Source organism: Fukomys damarensis, unplaced genomic scaffold (assembly GCF_012274545.1).
Source record: "Fukomys damarensis isolate Sample0158 unplaced genomic scaffold, DMR_v1.0_HiC HiC_scaffold_38, whole genome shotgun sequence".
Classification (NCBI taxonomy): Eukaryota; Metazoa; Chordata; class Mammalia; order Rodentia; family Bathyergidae; genus Fukomys; species Fukomys damarensis.
The window spans coordinates 60,137,982-60,156,186 of record NW_022900950.1 but is presented as its reverse complement, the minus strand read 5'-3'; positions in this window follow the sequence as shown (position 1 = coordinate 60,156,186).

Here is an 18,205-nt window from a genome sequence, read left to right as displayed (position 1 = left end):
CTGGTGTGAAAAATTAATAGTGTAAATAAGGTTCAAATGGTAAAATTGGGAGTGTGAGATAGGAAGGAAAATGGCTAAAAGGAAAGTGGGAAGAGGAGGGGAAAGGAAATAAGGGAAATGAAAAAAATGTGAAAAGATAAAAAAGAAACAAAAACCTTTGTAAATAGGGAAGAGTGAAGGGAGAACAGGGGTATGGGGAAAAAACAAGAACCAAGATATATCATGTAAAGATACCCTAAGTTAGATATTTACTTGACAAAGAACACCTGACAAACTTCATGTATACCAAAATAGCACTCCAAACAATTTTTTAAAATATGCTAGATAAAGACCATGAAGGTCACAACTCCATGAGACATGACAGAGGAAATGCAATAGACAACAATTTAAAGGGAGGGCTGTGGATTTAAACTGGTAGTTCCACAACCTGCCTTGAAAGTGCAAGGTCCCAACTTTGATAGCTCACATAAAAAAAAAAAAAAAAAAAAAAAAAAAAAGGAAGAGGGAGAAAAGTGTTAAAAAAAAAAGAACCAGCAACAAGAAAATAATATGACAGTGACGTCAATATATATCAGTTACAATAATCACGTCATTGGCCTTAATTCACCAATCAAAAGAAATAGACTGGAAGAATGGATAAAGAAGCAAAATTCAACAAAATTCCGTATACGAGAAACACACCTACATGAAACAGAAACTCATATACTGAAAGAAAAAAATATGGAAAACAGTTCTCTGTGCAACAGGAACCTGGAAAAAAGCAGGGGGTAGCTATCTTATTTGCAGACAAAGTAAATTTCAAGCAAAAATTATTTAAGAGAGACAAAGAAAGTCACTACATCCAACAGAGAACAATCCTTCAGGAGAGATGACAATCATAAATGTATATGCACCAAGTACTAAGGCTTCCAACCCCAACTATACAAAACAAATATTAAGGGATTTGAAATACCAAATTAAAACTTATACAGTTGTACTGGGGGACCTCTATAACCCATTATCACAAATAGACAAGTCATCTATACTAAAAATCAACAATGAAGTACTAGAACTGAACCAAGGTCTTGAACAAATGGACTTAATAAATGTCTACAAAGTATTCCACCCCACAAAATCAGAATATACATTCTTTTCAGCTGTACATGTATCATTCTCCAAAAGAGACCACATACTACATAATACAACATGATTAAGTAAATGCAAAGTAATTGAAGTTATCCCATGTATATTATCAAACCATAGTGCAACTAAACTGGAGATCAATGGCACAAGAAACCATAAGAACTTCAAAAACACATGGAAATTGAATAACACTCTCCTGAACAATCAATGGGTCACAGCAGAAGTTAAAGAAGAAATTAGTTTTTACAATTTATTGACAATGCCAGTAAAACATATAGAAATGTATGGGATACAATGAAAACAGTTTTACATGGGAAATTCATAATAGTGAATACTCACACTAGAAAAATAGAACAAGCTAAAATAATCTAATGAATATTAAGCTCCTAGAAAAAGAACAAAAGAAACTCAAAGCTAATACAAAGGAGTAAATTATAAAGAGCAGAGCAGAAATCAGCACAGTAGAGACTAAGAGAATAATACAAAATAATCAATGAATTAGAGTTGTTTTTTTCAAAAGAATAAATAAAATTGATAAAACCATGCCCAAAGTTGTCAAAAAAAAGAAAGGAAGGCTCAAATTCATGCAATTATGAATGAGAATTTTGAAGTCACAACAGATTCAACAGAAATTCAGAGGATCATTAATACTTACGTGGAGAGCCTGTACTCTAATAAAATGCAGAATATAGAAGAAATGGACAGATTTCTATATACATACGAATTACCAAAGTTGAAGGAAGAAGATATAAAAGTCCTACATACCCCAATTACAATCAGTGAAATTGAAAACTTAATGAACAATTTACCAACAAAGAAAAGCCCAGGTCCTGATGGTTTCACTGCTGAATTCTACAAGACATTTAAAAAACTATTGCTGCAATTCTTTAAACTTTTCAATGAAATTGAAAGGGAAACAATACTTCCAAATTCATTCCTGGAAACAAATGTTACTTTGATTCCAGAACTAGGGACAGATCTAACCAAAAAAGAGAACTACAAGCTAATTTCCCTCATAAATATAGATGCAAAAATCCTGAAAAAGATACTGTCAAACAGAATACGGAGGGTCATCAAGAAGATTATGCACCTTGAGCAAGTCAGATTTATCCCAGGGATGCAAGGATGGTTCAACATATATAAATAAATAAATGTAATTCACTATATTAAGAGAATCAAGGACAAAAATTATATGATCCTCTTAATAGATGAAGAAAAAGCATTTTACAAAATTTAACACTCATTCATGACCAAAAAAAAAAAAAAACCCTAGAGAAAATTTGAATAGATGGTCTTTATCTCAATTTGATAAAGTCTGTCTATGAAAAGTCAACAGCCAACATCATACTAAATGATCAAAAGTTTAAAACCTTTACACTATAATCATGAATGAGACAAGGATGTCCAGTATCACTACTCCTGTTCAGTACAATTTTGGTAACATTATCCACTGCAATTCGACAAGTTTAAGAAGTAAAATCAATAGAGATAGAAAAGGAATAAGTGAAATTGTCATTATTTGTTGATATGACACTTTACATAGAAGACCTAAAAGACTTCTAGACTCAAGTAGCAGATTCATTACAGTAGCTAGGTGTAAGGTATACACTCAAAAATCAATAGGCTTCTTGTTCACAAGTAACAGTCTCACTGAGAATCAAATTAGAGAAACAATCCCTTTCACAATAGCATTCCAAAAAATGAAATATCTAGGAATCAATCTAATGAAGGAAATAAAAGAACTCTGCATAGAAAACTACAGCACTCTAAGAAAAGACATAGAACAGGATATAAGAAAATGGTAATACATCACTTGTTCCTTGGTAGGAATAACCAATATAGTGAACATGGCCATATTTCTAAAACTACTGTACAGATTCAATGCAATCCCTATTAAAATACCAATAGTTTATTTCACAGAACTAGAGAAAAAAAATCCAAAATTCATTTGGAATCAGACAGACCTAGAATAACAAAAGCAATTCTGGGCAACAGAGGAATGGCAGAGGGCATCACAATCCTTGATTTGAAACTGTCCCACAAAGCCACTGTGATAAAAACAGCATGGTACTGGCAAAGAAACAGACCCAAGGATCAGTGGAATGGATTAGAAGATGTACAAACATCTCCTGACATATTCAATTATTTCATCTTTGACAAAGGAGCCAAATACCCTCTCTGGAAGAAAGATAGTCTATTTAATAAATGGTGTTAGAAAAACTGGATTTCAACTTTTGAAAGATTAAAACTACACCTGTATCTTTCACCGTGCACTAAACTAAAATCCAAGTAGATTAAATATCTACACTAAACTTGCTGGAAGATAAGTTAGGTAGAACTCATGAGTATATTAGCATAGGAAAAGACTTTATGAACAAATCCTTAGTATCACAGGAACTAGCAAAAAGAAACAACTTCGATCTCATCTTTTGAAAAAGCTTCTGCACTTCCAGAGAAATCTCAAGCTAAGAGACAACACACAATGTGGGGAAAAAATTTTAACAGCTATTCCTCAAACAAAGGTCTACTATCTAGACTATATAAAAAACTAAATCAGTCCCCCCAAATATAAAGACCCAATTCAAAAATGGGCCTCTAAAATGAACAGATATTTCTCAGACAAAGAAGGAAAAGCAGCAAGAAATCATATAAAAAAATGTTCCACGTTACTGGTCATTCAAGAGATGCGGATAAAAACAACACTGAGATTACATCTAACCCCAGTAAGAATGGCTGCTATCAAGAAATAAACCAATAACAAATGCTGCCATGATTGTAGAGGAATAAGAACCCTACTCTATTGCTGGTGGGAGTGCAGACTGGTGCAACCACTGTGGAAATCAGTATGGAGATACTTCAAACAACTAGGATTAGAGGTCCCATTTGACCCAGCTATTCCTCTGCTGAGTATCTTCCCAAAATAATTAAAAGTATCAAATCACAGCCATACATGCTCACCCATGTTTATAGTGGCACAGTTTGTAATAGCTAAAACTTGGAAACAGCCCAATTACCCATCAACTGGAGACTGGATGAAGAAGATTTGGATTTTTTTTCTCTCTCTTTGAGTTTACTAGTACATTTTAGGTATTCAGTACTATTACATTCATCATTGGGATCTTGTATGTTTACTAACAGGTCTTGGTTTTCATTTTTTCCTCTTGTCTCTGCCCTCCCTTCACCCGCTCCTCCCTTCCCTATTTACCAAAGCTTTATCTCCATTTTTTCATTTTCTCATATTTTCCCTGACCCTACCCACTTCCCCTACACCTTTAGGTCTTTTCTTCCTATTTCACATTAGGAATTATATCATTAGGATCAATGATAATCAATCATATCATTAGGATCTTATGTACCATTATAGTTTTTCACACCAGGGAATCTATTCCATATTTATACATATGTGACTTATTTTTTTAACTTGGGAGTATATCCTCAATATGTATCAATAGTACTCCATTTTATAGAAAAACCACAGAAGATGTAGATTTTTAATAACATGAAATACTACTGAGCCATAAAGAATGAGAAACTAGAGAGATTTATAGCTAAGTGGATGCACGTGGAGGTCATATGCAAGTGAAATTAATGTTGCACATGTGTAATACTGAATATTTTCTCTGGTGTGAAAGAGTAGATGTGTAAATAGGATTAAAATGTATAATTGGTAATGTGTAATAGGAAGAAAAGTCCAAAAGAGTGGAGGAAATGAGAGGAGTAGGGGAAAGGTAAAAAAGGGAAAAGAAAAAATTTGTGATAGGGCAAAACATGGAAACAATGCCTTTGTAAACAGCGAAGGGTGGAGGGGCTGAGGGGAGGACTGGGACAATGGGAAAAATAAGAACCTGATACGTCGTGTAAAAGTACAAGTCCCAAAGAAGAATGTGACTGTGCTGTACACTCAATATGTATCAATAAATTTAATAAATGTTAAGAAAAACTAAAGAGATTTAAATTATTTAACTTTGAGAAATGAAGGCAGGAGACAGAATAACTGTCTTCAAATAGAATAGAAATTGCTTTCATTTAGTTCCATTGCAATCAAGTGTCTATAAATTTAATATCAAGAATAAAGTATAAAATTTGGTTGAGCTTTCTTGTCTCTTGGGAAGAAACACTTGACCACCACAGATACTTTAAATATGATTTTTTTAATATCTGTAAATTGGATAAAAATATCATCTTCACTGATTTCTCCCAGTTAGACTCACAAGAAGTTGAAATAAATTAAGTTTGATTCTCCAAATCTCAAGTCAATGATTGCAGTGAGAAGCACAGACTTCCAAAACACTGCCGTTGCCACTTTTGCGTATGAAGTGCTAGGAACTATTAACTTACAAATTTTAAAAATTTACTATAAAGTTACAAGAAATTGAACAAACCTGAAAAGTGGAAGTTTTAAATTAGATATTAAAAATGTATATATATAAATATTTAAAAAGTAAATGAGAAAATAACTACTATTACTAATTTTAGTTATACAAAGTATATTGATGTTCTGATTTATTTATATGTATAAAATGCTAATAGATAAAATATTTCAAATTCAGGTGAGCTCCAATCTGCTCTCATTTGGGGGAACATATGGTTTTGGGTACCCACGTTATCAAGGCTAATGGCTTCTTGTTATTGCTCTTTGTTCCAGCTTTGCTTTTCACTTCTAACTTGTAGGACAGCTTAAATGGTTGACTTGTTTAAAGTGCTTAATTACTCATGTGGTGACTATTACCAATAAAAACTGTACAGGATACACAGATAGCTATTGTGTCCCAGCTGATGTTACAATACTAAATGGGACTTGATTACTGTACATTGCTTTTCAATGCTGTTAATTTGCATGTTTGAATAAGTCTGTTGGGACTCCATTTTACAGCTATTGCTCCATGTACACTGCTTGGGATCGCTTTGGGAAACAGTATGTGACTGGCTTTTTCTATTCACCAGAAAAGAGGATTTGGAGCTGCTGACACAGTGGCCATTATGCATTGTACCTATGGGTTTTGTGGACCATTACATATTCTATTGCTGCATTTTCTTTTGCTTTTGCTGTCTTTCCATTTTTTTTTCCACTTTAGCGTTCAGTTTCTGTTTATTGCAGAATATTCCTGCTAAACCAGGAAGATAGCATTAGCACATGACTTTTCATTATCAATGCAAAATGATTCTAAGACAAAGAAAAAAAAAACAAGATATTCATTAGGTGGGTTGCTAAAATCATAGAATTAATTTTATATGCATTAGTGATGATTAATTCCTTTTTGCTTAAAAACTAGGTAGAAAAGCTGGGTGCAATGGTGTTTGTTGCTAATCTCAACAATGGGGAGATTGAGACAAGGTGGTCACCAGATTCCAGGAGAGTATGGGATAACTAGCAAGACCCTATTTCAAAAACAAAACAAAAAGAAATATGTTGACTGCTACAACCCAATGACTAGTTCATTAAAAATTTTAAAACAAATTGACATGTCAGTCCCTGATATTAATATATTTTCAACTTTGTTTTCATATTACATTGTCAAGTAGTCAAAAGTGTAACCACTTAACTTGACAACATACAAACATTATTTAAAACAGAAAAATAGACTGGTATATTCAATGTAACATGATGTGTATTGTGTCAAGGAAAAGGCAACTTCTAGCTTTTTTTTTCATTACAGAATTTGCTTGGTACTTAAATGCATGTGAGAGATCTAATATTGCTTGTGAGCAGACTAGAAGAGTGCTTTGCATATGATAAAGTTGCAATCATTAATTTTAAGGAAAGCTTTTTTTAAACACTTCTAATGTACTTCTTCATCAGACTTTCCTTTGTTTTCTGTCAAAAAGGTAAGGGAAAGGTCATTTCAACTTTATACCAATCTTTGTAGGATGGCAGTGCAAAGTAAAATTATGATGTTGTTAGGACTCATTTGAAAAAAAACTAAACTTCTGGTATGTGTGGCAAAAGAGGAAGTTCAATAGTCTGAACTCATTATTTATGTCTCTTTCCTTAAACTTCTGAAGAGATTGCTTCTGTTCTTTTATTACTGATTATTGTTATTAGTCATTAACAATCCAAATTAGAGAAAATAATTACAAGAGGGCTTAATTTAATGTAGAAGAAAAAATATAAATTGTCTAAGAATGTACCATCATTGATGAATAAAATATATAAAATAATTCCATTGCTAATAAGGATTCTGAGAGAATGGGTAAATCTACATTGAATATCTCTGTGATTATTCAAATCAATCTCTTTCTGCTTGCTTTAAAGACTCTAAGGTTTGGAAGGCATAACATAAAGGACCATTCTGCCCATTTACTGTTATGTATCTCTGAATAAGTTACAATAATCGTAATTAGTTGTGGTAATTAATTCCCCTATAAAATAGTGAAATAGAAAGGCCTAGGCCAAATGAAAGAGCCTGGAGACATTTGTATTAAAAATCAAGACATTATCAGTAAAGAAAGAACATGCCTAAATTTTATGTTAGTAAACACACACACACACACACACACACACACACACACACACACACACACTTACCCCTAATCCTCTCAAGCAGTGGTTTCTAATTGTAATTATCTATAAGTATTAAAACAAAGGTTTCTACAATGCGCTATTATAAATAATTGATTCAATTGGTCTTAGCTAAGGTACAGAATCCATATTTCTTCAAAACTTCTTTAAGTTATTTTGATGATCAACTCTTATTCCTAGTTTAGAGGACCAGTTTCAGTGTAGCAACAGAGAAGAGTTGAAACATTTGAAAGTCCCTGCATTTCATAGATAAACCAAATTAAATTCAGAAGAGAAATGGAAAAAAAAATATACAATGGATTTGCTACATAGCACAGCAGAATGTGTGCTATTTAAGAACACTTCAAAAATCAGAAAGTAAGCAGAACAGCATGAGCAAGCCTGGAACGCAGAGACAGATGCCTTGGGAGACCAGAATGAGAGGATCTAGCAATGCCCATCACTATCCGGGCACATAATGCTGCTGCTATTGACTGTTCTAACCTCACATTTTTACTCACTACACTGACCAAACTGATTCTTTGAAAAATCATCACCAATTTGTGTTAATGCCATTTATGTACAGTAAAAAATGTATAATGGTATGTTTTAGCATTTGGGTATTTAAAATTAAAATCAACTTGTCTTGTTTGTGGTAGACTTGTAATAAAACTTTATTATACAGTGAAATACAATTTTCATATACAGTCTAATATCATAAGACACATTTTTATTAGTAAATATTGCAGCACGTAATGTTTATATTCCTTGCGTGGAGTTGATACACATATATAACACATCTCAGTTTCTTCTTTCATTGCCTCCCTTCCCCCTCCCTTTCCCATTTAAGAAAGATCTATCCCCTACTTCCTATTAATTATCTTTTATTTTGCTCTTTATTTACTTTTTAAGTTTCTCATGATGACAATAAGATTTAGGACATATTTTCTCTGGATGTAATATTGTATTTTTTATACTATATTTTTCTTTTCTAGAGTGGTTTTAGTTTTTTTCAGACAAATGAGCAACATAGCAGAGTTCTCATATATGACCCCCAAACACAGTCAGTTATTAGTTTCTCAGGATAGTATACTACTTTGTTACATTTAATCTACCAATATTGATACCTTATTATTAACTGGAGTCCATGGTTTGAATTAGGGTGCAAATTTTGGGCTTCACATTACTATTGTGTGGAGTGTTACCAACGGTTTCTATGTTAAAAGGTTTGGCTCCAGAGTGGCTGCTATTGCGGGGGAGTTACAGTGTTTAGAAAGTGGTCTTTATGAAAGGTTATTGATCATCTACCCTCAAAGGGAATAGTGAGATCCTGATATTCCATATCACTGTGCTTTCTGGCTTGTGATGCAAGCCGTCTGCTCTATCACACATTCCTGCCATGCTGTGCCACCACTGCCAGAGCCCCAAAGTCCACCGAGTTTAGAAATGGACCCTGTATGTCCTATTTAGCTCAGAGGTTTGGTGGCCTGCCTCGCAAGTGCAAGGACCCGAGTTCGATCCCTGGTACCAAAATAAATAAATAAATAAATAAGAATAAATAAATAGACCCTATAGAACTCTAAACTAAATAAAACTTTTCCAATAAGTTAATTGCTTCAGTTATTTTGTTGCAGCAATGAAAAGCTGACTAGTAAATACATTTTATGATTTTTTGACAAGCATAGCATTTTTACTCTTCACATTTCAATATTTTTATCACAGAAGAATATCTGCAAAGAAAAAGAAATAACACCCATGAATACACTCATGTCTGATATATTTAAAGTACTAAAGAAATGTATACTTCACTGCATCTGCTTAAAAAAACCAAACAATTCATCATTTTGCTCAAATTGGCATAGAATTATCTTCAAAATATAATAACACCACATTTTTTTGATTTCTTATAATGTTATATTGAAGTGCTTACCATGATATCTATGCTTAATTGACTAGGTGAAGCAAGTTTGAAAGGTAAACTTCACTACTTCTATAGATCTGAACATATTTAATATATTTTGAGATTTATTTTAGCTTTATACTTATGTATAGTATTTAGTTCCGTAGTCTTAAGCATACATTAAAAATAGTTATATAACTAAAATATACATTTTTTTCTTCAAGCAAAAAATGTCTGGGAGAACAAATTATATTAGTAGTTATTTTATTTGTTTTATTTTTCATATTGTATTAAAGTGTAAGGTCATCTCATACATTTTCATTGTAACGATAAAATAGGTATCTGCTTTACTTGTACCCCATGATGAAAGTCCTTTTAAATGAATATTACACTCCAATAATTTACAATTTCACAGGCTTGAAGCATTAGTTTTTTTCTTGGAGCATGTTGAACAAATCAGTTATCTCTCAGGCCCAATAGCAAAATACATATTACGAATTTTTTGAATGAACCACTGCATTTATTCTTAAATTTTGCCACTCAAGTTCACCTTTGAAGCTAGTACCATGTTTACAGTTATGTGATGCAGAGTAGACTTTGGATCAGTTACAGATGTGAAGTGAAGCATTTATTGTTCTACAAAGAAACCAGAAACTACACAGAAAATTAGCCTTGTTTGTTTTGTGTAGGTTTTTGAATCTCATCATGAGAATTTAGAGTCTACAGTGGAAGAGTGACAGTGAGAAGCAAATAAAAGACAGTGTATTGGGAATGAAGGGGCACAGATTTTACCTCAGAATCTGTCAGTAGCTACTAAAATTTCTGTAAATCTTTTTTTAAACTGCAAGCCTGTATAGCACACTGAGCACTACTACACTTGAATCTTGAATCTTACTTGAATTTTCTGCTTTAGCATGTACTTTTTACATTGTTGCATTTATACTTCTTATAATTTATTTTCCTCAAGAAAAAAAGTTCCTGCATTTCTGTCAGTTGTTTTCAATACACCATAATCATGTCTCATATAAACTTCAAAGTCTTCCTTTTTGCTGTAGCCCAAAATTAACTTTCTCTAAATTAGAAAGATAAACACATATTTTTGGAGCACTCTGATATATTTTGTAGACATATAAAGGTATTCTTAAAAATACAATCCTGAATGTTACCAAGACTTTTGATTTTATGTGTAGTTGTCAGATGTGTAATGGAATTATCACTGATTGAATGCAATTTGAATAGCTCACACCATAATCCTCTCTATAGTTTAGTGAACAAGGCAATACAAAAAAGATTTAAAATGAATTATCTACTATTTAGTATCTATTTGTCCTCATTTTGCAGCAAAGTGAATTATATACAGGTGGCATTTGTCAATAACATTCTGTCATGGAGAAGCACTGAAAAATGACAATTAAGTGTGTTGAGTAATCATAGTTTAAACATTGAAAAAAGTTTTCTAGTTTCTAAAGCATATATTGCAAATAAGATGGAAACTTTTAGACACAGACGAGTATATTGAAAATATTGTGGTTATCATAATAGTTTAAATTACCATTTTCAATAAATTGTAGAAGAAATTGATGGGGTGGCCCATATTAATATTCAGTACTTGAGAAAATGTTTATTTACATTAATAGATCAGTTGCATTATCTGTCACATTCTCCCTATCTTTAACAGCTCTTTTAACAAGCATTTTTCTGTAGTCACTCAAGAAACAGATAAGTCTATAACAAAGCAGTTAATTAGTACCTAAGGTCTTATTTATATTAGCCCAATTCTTTCCCATAAGCTAAGGACAACAGCATGTAATACAGACACATGAAAGGTTGGTTAGGATGTGATGGTGAGTGGTTTTCAATGCATAAGCACTTGGCCCCTCTGCATAAAAAAATACACTGGATATGCTGGTAACACTGTTAATTTAAGTCAATAAAGTCAGTGGAGAATATGATAGAGAGATAAGTATGAGATAGACTGATAATGAAAATAAATAATATAAAATGGTAAAAATAAATTGTATACATATATATATACATATATATGTACATATATGTATATATATATGTATATGTATATATATATATATATAAGCTTGTGCATATATAAATATTTGTGATACTATTCTATGCTCCCCTTAATTAAAATTTCAATTATTGAATAGCCTTTATGATTTTATTGGTACTTTTTATACTTTCTTCCAACTTGAGATGAGTGTTCTTTTGTTCCCAAAATGAAGGGAAAAAATTTAACATAGATATGTACCTGTAGATGGAACTTATGAGAAGTTATGGCATGATTTTACCAAAATATCTGAATTTCACATGCATAATTAGCTATTGCTATGTATATATTCTCTCCTCAAATGTCCATATATTTATGAGGAACTAAATCCCTTATAAAAAGCCAATTTCAGCTTTGTCAAAAAAATATTTATATATTTGATTTTTTTTTTTGATTTTTTGAGACAGGGTCTCACTGTATAGTTAAGACTGACAAGGAATTCACTATGCAGCCCAAGCTGGTCTCTGACTCACAGCTATCTTCCTGCCTCAGCCTCCCAAGTGCTGGGATTACAGGCACTCGCTACCACACCTGGCTTATACTTGTTTATAGGAATATTTTAAAATGCAAATGATAGAAAAATAATTTGTATTTTCTTTCAAATAAAATACAGGTGCATTTCATGGTATCTGTACATATTCAGAAATATATGTACAGATACACATTTAAAAGTTTTTTACTAAGATGTTGTGCTACTAATGTAAAAAAGTCACTAAAATATGAGATATTCAATATTGATTTATGTCACCAACATACATTGAAACCTTTTTTTTTTGTTTTGTTTTTTTTGGCACCAAATATGGAACTCGGGGACCTTGTGCTTACTAGGTAGGCAGCAGAATCACTGAGCTAAATCCCCTGCCAAAACATATTCTCATTTTAGGAATTTACAAAGGCTTATTCAAATAAAATAAGCTCAAATTAAGTTGTTTCTATATGACTTCAAAAGAGTTGTTAAAAATTAATTATGTAGTGAATTGCATTTTTTCTATAGTTAAAAAAAGTAGCTTGACACTTTTTGTTCAATTGACTGAATCAACTAATTGTTTACATGATATTGATGAAACAATGTATCGTACTGATGCCATTAATCATACTGATGCCAAACATAGCACAATGAATACTCTGTTTGTAGTGGTTCTCAGAATGAAGTAATCATCAATTTGCTAGATCAGTTTCAAGTCAAATGAATACAACAAGACTTCTGAGTATATTAAATGTCTTATGCCTTATAAAATTATTACTAGTATGTAGATAAAATTAGAAGAAATGAGGTTAATAGTCATGTTAAAATACTAAGATCAATTAAGTATGTAAGTTTATCATATACATCTAATTGGTTATGCAAATTCTGATCAGTAATAAATAGTAATATATAATACTTTAGCACATTGAGAAATAAACTGGACAGAATGGGGTTTGTCTAAATGGATGTTGAGTTCCCCATGACTCAGAATGTGGGTGACTAAATGGAGCTCTTACTTTCTCTGAATGTAGGGATTGCAGTTCACATATGGAGTGTCTTCTACAGGATCATGTGTTAAAGGCTTGGGCACCAGCCTGCATTGCTACTGCAATGGTGTAGCAAAACAACTTCATGGTTCATGGTTAGCAGGTGAGGCATGGTAAAAGGAAACTGTATCATTTAGGGCTCTCCTTGAAGAATATTTGGAGGCCCTGGACCTTTCCTCTTTCTCTGTCTCTCCCTGTGTTTTTGTTGGCCTGTATGTTGGTCTGTGCTCTCTCTCTCTCTCTCTCACGTATGTGGTTTCCTAGCCATGAAGAGATCAATTTGGCTCCGCCACGTGCTTCTGCCATGATGGACTCTCATCTAGGAGCCTGTCTTGGTTAATTTCTCATTACTGGGGCATAATACCCAACATTCACAATATATAGGTGAAAAGATTTATTTTGGCTCATAGTTTGTCATGATTTCAGTCTATACTTGGCTGGCAGGGCAGCATGGAAGAGGGACATACAGAGGAGAAAGAGCTCACAGCAATGCAGGCAGCAGACAGTGCCTTCCTTCTTCTTTTCAAGTTACCCTTGTTCAGTGAATCCATCACCTGTGCTCAGAACTATGCTAAACTAATCAATAGACTGATCCAGTATCACACAGCTAAGACCACTCCTAAACCCCACATATGAACCATGAAGGTTTTTTTGGGGGGACATTTAGATATACAAATGATCCCTGAAAGTATAACCTTGGGGACATTTAGATATAAATTGTAGCAGGGCCAAAGAGAACCAGGACAAGTGACCAGAGGGTAAAACCAGGAGCCAAAATAAAGCTTTCACTCTTTTGTTTGCTGCATTTTTTGCTACAGTAACACAAAGTTGATTAACAAAATTAGAAACACATAATAGAGCAAGGTGCTTTTTCTCCAAGATTATTAGGATGATCAGATAATTTAAAGCATATGTAATCACTTTGTTAATTATAAAGCAGAGTAGAAATGCAATAATTATTATTATGTCTGGCTATGCTGCTACAGATATGGCTGCACTGTTTTATTTTAAAAAGTACTGCATATTCTTAAAGATTTGTTAAAACTACAGAGATGAGAAGAATAAAAAATTCTTGGTAATCTGTTCAAGAAAATCGCTGTGTTTTGCTGGGCATGGCAGCATACAGGAGGCTGAGGCAGGAGGATTGCTGTGAGTTCAAGACCAACCTGGGCTGCATAGTGAGTTCCAGGTCAGTCTCAACTACATAGTGAGACCCTGTCTCAAAAAACAAACAAACAAACAAACAAACAAACAAACCAAACCCAAAAAACAACAACAAAAAAATAGCTGTGTTTTGAAACAATGTTTAAAAAGTGAGGAAGGTGAGATTTGAGAAGGCCAAGATCTGCTCTCCCTCCAGCTTGCTTCGGCCCATTCGGAGGGACTGGGTAGCTGCGCCCTCCCCTGCCTGTGCTGCCACCAACTTCAGCAAGGAAGGTGGCCATGCAGGTGAGCCTGAAACATCACCCCCCCCGACCTCCTGATTGTGCCAGTCTTTGGACCCACTCTGCAGAGGCATAGGTGGTCATAAAGGATATTTTTCTGAGCTCCCAACTTTGAACATCTTTAAAGAAAGGGTAGGGGAATCCTGTAGTAGAACTGTGTGGAGTTCAACCTTGAAGATCAGGGAACCCAATCTGGGCCTTACAGCCTGAGGTCTGTCTGAGTCGCGGGGGGAGCTGCCATTGGCCAGCTGAGATGAGGGGACTTGGTTCTGCACATAACTGTGCATGTGGTATATTATGACAGCAGAGATATAGTCTGAAAGAGGCCCTTCAAATTCATTTTTTTTCTTTCTTTTCCACATTCCACTCTGCAAATTCTTTTTTCTGTTCTCTTTCTCCAACTCAGTCTGTTGCTCCACTATATAATCCCTCAACTCCCTTTCTGTTCCTGCTCCTGCCCTAACTCAGACTTTTTTATCATTTTTTTCTTTTTTTTAAATGTTCTTTTCTTCTATCATTTTACCTCACTCATGGGTCATTAGTTTCAAGGGAAGGTGAGCCCCTATTACTGTTAAGGAGATATATTCCTGCTCTCTTCTATCCCCTTTGAAGTTAATAGTTTTGTAAAGATTGTATGGTCATTCTATGTCCTCTGGCTTCACTTGAAAACTTCTCCAATTCTTTCACTTATCTACTCCTCTTGTTCTAACTCTGTCTAAACCCCCATCCTAAATGGTAAAGACGCCAATTTGAAAAGTGCACTGCAAATATATTTTGGGCTGCTTCTTGATTTTAATTTAATTCACATGGTTTAAAGGTGATAGATTAATGACTACCACAAGTGGTCAATTTACAAGTTATGCTTGATCCTATTGTGTTGCTAGTTGTATCAATTGGGATAAAGGATTGTGATTGATTTAATGAGTGGTTTTCTCTGATATTATGAAAATGAGAGTGTCTCTGAGTCATTAGAGACTCAAAAGCCAAAGTGCAACTATATCAGGAAGATTTAAGTAATAACCCAGAAATTAAACCAAAAACAACCCAACAAAAATAAATAAATAAATAAAAATGAGAAAACACTTAAGCAAGACGAAAAGACAGATTTTAAGTTCTCCAATGGCAAACTCTAGGGCAAGTGAGGATGAAAAGTCTGATAGTCAACCAGCAGGACACCCTGAACCCATAGCACAGGAAGTAACAAAATAGACCAATAAGGCTCTAGAAAAATTCAAAACAGAAAAAAATTTCCCAGATAACCATAGAAATGGTGAGCAAATGGAAGTCATGATTCGAGACTCTAGAACAGAAACTGAGAAAAAAAATAGATGAGCTCAGGACCATGACAGAAGCCATAAAGGCCCAGCATAAGAAAGAAATGCAAACAATGAATGCCCAACATAGGAAAGAAATGGAATCCATAAAACAGATTTAAAAAATATCCAGATTAAAAACTCTATTGAAAATGTACACAACAGAATAAAAGAATGTGAAGACAGAATCTCAGCTGTAGAAGATAGGATTGCTGTTGGTGACTATGAAAAAAGAGGTCTCTTAAAAACAATAAGGGATTCCTGATGTGAATAATATGCAATAATACATAAGATCCTAATAAGATTACTGACATTTAGAAATGGGTAGAAAGGAGCTAAAGGTGTAGAGAAGGTGGGATGGGTAGGGGAAGGGTAATAAGGGAAAAGAAAAAAATGTGAGAGAATGAAAAGATGAAAATAAAGTGTTTGTAGATGGGGAGGGGAGGAGGGGGTGAAAGGAGGGCAGGGGTAAGGGGAAAATATGAGAATCAAGACTTGTCATGTAGAGGTACAAGATCCCAACAATGAATGTAACTGTACTGTATCCCTAACATGTACCAATAAACTCAAAGATGAAAAAAAAAAGAGTAAGGGATCATGAGAAATCGATCCAACAACTCCTAGATGTTGCAAAGAAGAATAACATAAGACTGATAGGAATACATGAAGTAGCAGGAGAAAATACCATTGACTTAAAAAAGCTGTTTGCAGAATTAATGACAGAAAACTTCCCAAATAGAGGGGAAGAATTTGACATTCAGATAAGTGAGTCATATAGAACTTCAACTAGCCATGATCACAAAAATATACACCTAGACATTTAATAATCAAGAGCCCAGAAACCCAACAGAAGAACAAAATACTACAAGCAGTAAGAGAAAAGAAACAAATCATGTGCAAAGGAAAGCCCATCAGAAGCACAGCAGAGTTTTCAACATAAAATCACAGGTCAAGGAGAGCCTGGAGTGAGGTATTTCAAGTCCTAAAAGAAAACAACCTCCTACCTAGACTGATGTTTCCTGCAAAACTCTCTTTCAAAATGGATGGGGAAATAAGATACTTCCAGGACTAACAACACCTGAGAAACTTCCTGAACAGCAAATCAGCCCTACAAGGAATTCTAAACAATATCATAGAAAAAGGTAATGAAGGTCACAACACCATGAGAACAAATCAAATAGGCAAGGCAAGAAATAATGTTTAAAAAATAGTGCAACAATAAAAAAAAAACATGTCCTATTAGATAATCTAACAGAGATGCAGATACTATGTAATAAGAATTTATATAATTCAGATATTCATGGGGCTAAAAGTTTTATTGTTTATAAGCTTACTAAACAATACTTATCTATTATTTCTTATGCTTAAATTAAGAAATAAAATGTTTCATTCATTAAAAATAACACTTCCCTCTTTAAAGGTAATACTGTTTTTGTATATTGTCATTATTGGTTGGATATTTGTCTTTTCTGAGTCCTTCATTTTAAATAAATTTTACTTTTTCTTTTTCTTTTCTTTATTTTTTTGTACTGGGGATTGAACTTGGAACCTTGCACTTGCAAGGCAGGCAGCAGAACCACTGAGTTAAATCCCCAGCCCGATTTTATTTTTCATTGGTTATCTTTTTAGATAATAGTGATATTGCACTCCTTCACAAATAAAAGGTCCAATTTAAAAAAATACTAGTACATAGTGTCCTTTTATTTTTTTTACTTACTAATCATCCTTTCAGAAAGTAAAACTATATTAATAAATATTTTATTTCCTATAGATTGAATCTATTGTACTCATTTAAAGCTGGGAGTAATTTTGTACATTACTAGATGTCTGTTAAAATTCTCTTAAAGCATGAGAGGCAAGATAAAGAAAAGTTACTTTTGAGAAAAGAAGAAATTGGGGACTATGTATTTGTCAAGACAAATCTGAAAGCCCTGATTATTTGAAAGTCATGATTATTACCATTATTATTGAATGTATAAACTATACTAGAGATGAACAGACAAATTCACTCTTCATTTCATAAGATGAACATGCAAATTCATTCAATAAAATATTGTGAAGTTAAGCATGGATACACATTTTACTCCAAACTTATAACACTGACAATTATAGTTTCTTTGTCAAAATATGGGAATCATGTGTATCTTTGAAATGGTATGGAATACTGGACCCTTTCATAGAGTAGACAAAGGACTTTAAATTGTAGGAAGAATAAATATTTCAGGAGCATAATTTAGTAATATATACATATTGTATATAGATAGATAGTTAGATAGATAGATAGATATATTCTTTGAAGGTTTATATATGGAGTAAAAAATTTAGAAACAATCAAAATGTCCAATAGTAAGG